The sequence below is a fragment of the Eutrema salsugineum genome, unplaced genomic scaffold, assembly GCF_000478725.1.
Source record: "Eutrema salsugineum unplaced genomic scaffold, Eutsalg1_0 scaffold_11, whole genome shotgun sequence".
NCBI classification, from domain to species: domain Eukaryota; kingdom Viridiplantae; phylum Streptophyta; class Magnoliopsida; order Brassicales; family Brassicaceae; genus Eutrema; species Eutrema salsugineum.
The window spans coordinates 3,671,873-3,679,119 of record NW_006256901.1 but is presented as its reverse complement, the minus strand read 5'-3'; positions in this window follow the sequence as shown (position 1 = coordinate 3,679,119).

The window sequence follows — 7,247 nt, the reverse complement described above, 5'->3', positions numbered from 1 at the left end:
ATTTCTGAAGCCCATATCATTTTCCTAACCTCAATTCCGGAACCTTAAAGACCAGAGAGCATTGGAGACTATAATTACATATCATTTAGGTCGTTTTTGAGAAGAGAAGAAGAGAGACGAAATACTTTAGAAGAATTTAACTTTAAGCTTTTGTTTTTAGGTTTTAGGGAGAGAGAGATTTGTATCCTGAACCCTTGTTCTTTCTTTTTCAATTTTGGTTTTCTGTTCTACTTTCTAATACTATGTTTTTGATTTTGTTCATTATGTCTGAGTAGTTTTATTGTTGGGTCTAAGAAATTTTTGATGGGGATTCATATGTTCGATGAGGATTCCATGAGCTATTGAAGCCGAATCTTAGAACTTTTTCTTCTGAATTTATTTTTACTGCATGAGAGTAGCGTCATGAACTACAATCTGATCCAGATGCTTGGTGACACGAAAGTGTTCATCCGGTCTCAGATCTAGTTTGGGAGAGCAAAACAAACATACACTACAAGAAAGAGGGGCTTTTCCGTCGAATTCTTTACGTCGATTTATAGTCGTCGTAAATTTACGACTCAGTTACGTCGAATGTACGACGTCAAAATATTTTGTCGTAATTTCGACGTAAAATAATACTGTCGTAAAATCGTCGTAATTTTACGACGACATTACGACGAATAAAGAACGAATTTTATTTCGTCGTAACATTGTCATGTGGATAAAGGACAAAAGTTTTCAGGGATGAAAAGTCATGATTGTCATGTGTTTATGCAACGGTTACTTCCTTTTGCGTTTGCTGAACTCCTACCGGGACATGTCCATGAGGCACTAGGAGGCATTGGAGCTTTCTTTCGTGATCTAAGTACAAGGACATTATCAGCAGATGTAGTTGCCCAACTGTCTACAAATATTCCAATATTGTTGTGCAATTTGGAGAAAATATTCCCACCTGCTTTCTTCGATGTTATGGAACATTTACCTATACACCTCCCTCATGAAGCAGAGTTGGGAGGACCTGTTCAGTTTAGGTGGATGTATCCGTTTGAACGCTTTATGAACCATTTAAAGGGTAAGGCTAAAAACTTAGCAAAATTTGAAGGGTCTATCGTGGCGGGAAGTTTGACAGAAGAAACTTCTCATTTCACGTCTTATTATTTTGCTCCGAAGGTTCGTACACACAAACGAGCTCCAAGACGTTATGACGATGGGGGTGTAGGACAAAGTTACGCAGTAGAAGGTGTGCCTGATATATTCTCACCAATTGGACGTCTAAGTGGGAAACTAAAAGAAACTTGTTGGTCAAACGAACAGGACCTCCACAGCGCACATACATATATACTTCTGAATTGCGAGGAATTGGCACCTTACGAGAGGTACATACAAATAAGCATGCATGATTATATTTTGATTGAATAGACGATGTCCTTAACAATGTTTTCAAATTTCAGCACTTTTGTCAGTCAAGTCCGAGAATGCATTGACGGTGTTTCAGAAGATGAAATTAACAAGCGGAAAGACCAACATTATGCAATGTGGTTAAAAGCTCAGGTCGAGCATGATGACTTGACATATGCAGTATGGTTTCATGAGTTGCTCCATGGTCCTATATCGAAGATAACTACTGCAGCTATGTATTTCACATGTGGCTATGTTTTTCATACTTACAGTCATGGCACTCAACGGGCAACTACGAACTATGGAGTTTGTGTACGAGGTGAAGTGGACTTTTATGGGATCATAAAAGAGATAATTGAAGTGGAATACCCCGGATTAGTAAGAATGAAAACTGTTCTATTCAAATGTGATTGGTTTGATCCAACGGTGGGTCGTGAGTGCGTATTAACAAATTCGGAGTGGTAGATGTAAACGCATCTCGGCGATACAATAAGTTCGAGCCTTTTATACTTGCATCTCAAGCAGAACAAGTCACCTTTGTTCCATATCCTCGAGTTCGAAGTACGGGAATTTCATGGCTGGCGGTTGTCAAAGTTGCTCCAAGGGGTATAATTGATGGTGTAGATCTCCCACCAATGCAACAAGATGATTGTGTCGACATTACGGAACCTAAGGTTAAAGAACATGTTCTTTTAATTGATCCACGTAATCGACAAGTTGAAGATCTCCATGGGGACAAAACTGAAGAAGGTGCTGACGAATTTCAAATAAGCAGTGATGAAGATGATAAGGACAACGAGGAAAATGTTGAAGATTAAACACGATGACATTTGTTTGCATGCTTTAAACGTTTAAATGTAACATTTGTTAAATTTGATAAATTTGTTAAACTTTAAATGTTTTAAAAAGGGAAGACAATTATTCAAAAGAAAAGTTGTTTAAGTGTTGACTTGGACATATGTTGACTATTACGACGAATTTACGACGCTTTCCAAATAATCGTCGTAAATTCGTCATAAACTGCAAACCCTAAACCCTATAGGGTTTCGCTTTCCCAACTTATAGAATGGTTTTTTGGTGCATTTTCCTGAGTAAGCTCATGTATTATATAAGGTTTTGTAGTATAAGATTAAAGAACTTGTAGATATGTGGTTTATATTACGATGATTTTACGACGAATGGGTGTGATTCGTCGTAAATTCGTCGTAATATACCATCGAATTTACAACGAAATGTAACCCCTAAATCTTATAATCAATTTTTTTCTGAGGTTCATGATGGATTTAGATCAAGAGAATTATATGGCTTACCATCTCATAAGGTAATACACCTTTCTAAACCAAAAAAAAAAAAATTTCCACTTTTGACACATATGTGTTTATCAAGTAATCTTAAGGGGTTATATACATTTATGGAAAGATGTAAGGATTTCTCTTAGATCTTACCAAATTCATCATTAAGTTGATCTAAACATGCTAGAAGTTTTACAGAACACATATATGATGTTTAAGGATGCTTGTAGGTGCTTATGGATGTATAAATTTTTCAATTCATCATTTTTTGAAAAAACTGTCGTAAAATCGTCGTAATATTACGACGATTTTACAACGAAATGTAGATACGCAGCCATTATAATTTTATGTCTTATACAATGTCGTCGTAAAATCGTCGTAATATTACGATGATTTTACGATGTCGTCGTAAAATCGTCGTAATATTACGACGATTTTACGATGAATAACACAGGTCGTCGTAATACCGTCGCAAAGCCCAGATACAGACACGTGCGTTTGTCTTATTCGCTTTGTGGCTCGGTGGGACCTCTGCGACAATTTTACGACGAATATAAATTCTATATATATGGACGCACCCTTTCCTCACTTCGTTGCTCATTCCCCTCTTATCTCTCTGCCTTCCCTCCTAATCGCATAGCTGCTCTCCCCTAAATTAGAGGTAATTTTTTTTTAAAAAATATTTAATATTTAATTATTATTAATTAATTTAGAAATTGAAACGGTTTAGGTTTGGAATTAGTTTAGGCTCGGAATTTGTTAGATTTAGGATCAGAATTAGATAATAGGTTTGGAAAATTAATTTATTATTAATTTTTTTCCGTTTTGCAGACGATGACTCGACGGAGGACGCACTACATCAACTTTATGGCGGACGGACACTCTTCCCGGGCGTCTGCCTCGGGAAATACCGATATCCCGTCATATTCCGGAGCCTCCAAGGTTCCGAATACTTCGGCGGAGCAGTCTCCACCACCTCCACCACCGCCTCCACCACCACCTCCACCACCGGCTCCTGAACCCCACCCTCCTCAATCGTATTCCCAATTTACGGTTGAGGACTTACTAGCCCTACTGGGACGGGGGGCTTTACGACGTTTGGTCCCCGGAAAAGCGGAACCAGGCTCTTATTAGTAAGTAAAATTTTTGTTTATATTATATTTTTTTAATTAATGCATTAATATACTTAATTATTAATGTAATATGTTTTTTTTGTTTCATAGGTTTAACTTGGATAATTGTGTCGGTCGGGGCGTTTCCGACACAATTAAGAGCCATTTTGTCGAGCCGCACTACAACTGGAGCAAGGTGTCGCAAGAGACGTTCGACACCTGGTACAAATGCTTTGCGGTAATGTTTTTTTAATCTTTTTTTTATCCTTTAAAATTATTTTAAATTTAATCTTAGTTTTATATTGTTTAATTTTTTGTTTTATTTTGCAGGAATGGTGGAACTGGAACATCGGGATCAACGAGACGGTCCGGGAAGCATTCTGTCTGAAGGCGCAGAAACGCCTAGTCAACACCGTTTCCGATTGGAAGCGGAAGTGGGAGACTGACGGCGACGACGCAAAGCCGAGCCCGATGCCCACTTCCTGCTGGAACGGGTTGAAGGCATATTGGCTGGATCCGCATGCCCAAACCACTGCTGCTAAGTGTTCGGCCGTCCGAAACCGGGTCGGTCCTGACGGTCAGAATTTAGTGACCCCACACACTTCTGGCCAAATATCATTTGCGGGAAGACGTCTAATGATGGTAAGTAATCTTAATTATTTAATTATTTCTATTTTTCAATTATTTATATTTACGTAAGATATTTTTAAATATATTTTTACTAATGTTTAATTGAATAATATTATTTGGTAGGCCGAGGAGAACGGAAGAGAAATTCCTCCAATGACGAAGCTCTTCGAGACCACTCACCGGAAGAGGGACGGGACCTTTGTAGATGCTCGGTCAGAGGAGATCTACAATGCCGCTATTCAGCGGATCGCCGAGCGGGAAACCCAGGTCACACCTGACGGTACTATCCAAATACCGTTGACCGTCGCTGAGCAAGACCAGATCTTCGAGGAGGTATGATCGATTTCAAATTTTTTAAAATTTATTATATTTAGTACTTAATGATCTGTATATTTATTAAAGCAATTAGGTTTAGCCGTTTTCTCGTTTTTAGTCGTTTTCGTTAAGTTTAGTTATTAGGTCATTTTAATTCCTGTATTTTCTCGTTAAGAATAGTTTTTACGTTTTAAAGACACCACCAAAACCCTCACAAAAATTGCCTGGTTCTAGACTTCCTTATTTTATATTTCTTTCGAAGGCTTTTGCAGGAAAGATCTTCTTTCCCTGTGGATTCGATCCCTAAGTACTACAATCGATCAGCTGTGCACTTATGGCTATTGATTTCATTTAGGGTAAAACTTGACAACCCTCGACACACCACATCATGGTCGCGGTCGGGAGACTTGCTGGCCGTCTTTGAGTGTCTCCGGGGAAAATGGAATATCTTGAGATCCAACCGTTGGAATGTCTCCCAACCAATTCATTTGAAAGCTGGTTGATTCTTCTATAAGTTTTCCAATTTTGAGGGTGATCAGACTGTGAGAAGGTCTTTGTCTCTCCATGAAAGTTCTGACGGTCTGCATTTATCCAAAAGAGTATTTTTGTTCCAATTTGTGCCTCTATATCCCAAATTACCTGAAAAGTCTTTTAAAATCCAAAAACATAGAAATCCTTTGAAAACCTTTGAAAATGGAGTAAAAACACCTGTAAAAGACATTAAAGTGATCCATAAAAATAGTCAAAATCCGGTGTTATCAATCAGGACACTTAAGGTCTTGTCTCTCCAAAATGTCGCATGAGCCCTCCCCTGTGAGCTTCTCTGATTAGTAACTCTCGTATGGAACCTTGCGGCACACACACAATCTCTTGTCTTTGAATAAAAACCCATCATTTTGATAAAATGAGCCAAAAGCCGCCTTGTTGGTTTCTTGGAAGGCTTCATGAATGTCGGGGTCATTCTCATAAAGTGATTTAATATGTTCAAAACCCAATACCTTGCCCTCCATTTAGGAAATGAGAGCATGTCTCCTAGACAGGGCATCGGCTACTATGTTCTCTTCCCCCTTCTTATACTTGATGATGTATGGGAAGGTCTCGATGAACTCTAGCCATCTCGCATACCTAGCGAGGCCGTGAAAACCCCTCACATGGCCGATGGTAGTTAGTGTATGCCAATCTTGTATTGCCTTGATCTTCTCTTCGTCAACTTTAAGACCCTGTGAGCTAACAACAAAACATAAAAACACTACTTGATCAGTGAAAAATATGCATTTCTTAATGTTGGCATATAAGTTCTCTAACCGAAGTGTCTCTAGAACTTGTGAGAGATGCTCTAAGTGATCTGCAAGACATGTACTATAAATTAGTATATTGTCAAAATATACCACTACAAACTTACAAATGTAGGCCCTTAGAACGTGATTCATGAGCCTCATGAAGGTGCTTGGTGCGTTGGTGAGTCCAAACGGCATCACTAGCCACTCGTATAAGCCATTCTTTGTTTTGAACACCGTCTTCCACTCAGCTTCCTCCTTCATGCGTACTTAGTGGTATCCACTTCTCAGGTCAATTTTGGAGAAGATGGTAGCCTCATTAAGCTCGTATAGCATGTCGTCGAGCCGAGGGATTGGGTGCCTATTTTCCAAGAACCATCTTTCTTGGGCACCAACTGATCTAGAACTTAGGCATTTCTCCACCCACAAGGTGTTTGATGAAATGCCTGAATGAGCTAACTTAAGGGTTTATGCCTTTTTCATCATGGGAATGATTTGTTAAATGCATGAATGACATATTAGAACTGTTTCTTAATGCTCATTGATTCATATTTCACAAATGATGATTTGGTTTGAAAGTGGATTAGTGTAGAGATTAATGCCTTCATGAGAGGATTAGTCTAGATTAGAGTTCTAAGTTGAAATGTTTGAGATCATGTGATTGCTTGTTATGTCTTTCTGTATAAGATTCAGTCTTCTTGGTTGAGAGATTGTTTGGTCACTTATTAGGCTTGATGCATTATGCTTGCTGATTGCTTGATTATATCTAATGGTTGTTAGACTTGATAAAGTGATTTGCAAAGGGATTACTGTCATGGGAATAAATTAATCTGATTAAGAAGCCTAGACTAAAGAGTAGCAAGTGTTGCATTATGTTCTTAGCATCATGATTCAATATCTGAAGCACCTAATCAATGATCACATCTAGAGGTTTAGCTTTTATCATTTGCTTAATCACCATCATCTTGTTTTGTTTGCTTGCTTAGTTCATTAATCATAGCTTGTTTGTTTCTTGTTTTATGCTTTCTTGTTATTTTGTTCACACCAAAACTCATCTTTGATCACTTGACTTAAGAACTTATCACATAAACTAGTGCCTAACTACCACACATATGGATTGACACCCCTTATACTACTTTGACAAGGGGATTGATAACCCTTCTTAAGGCCTTAAAAACTTAAGGATAACTTGACTTGTCAAAGTAGTATAAGGGGTGTCAATCCATCCTTCTAGGCTTTCACCT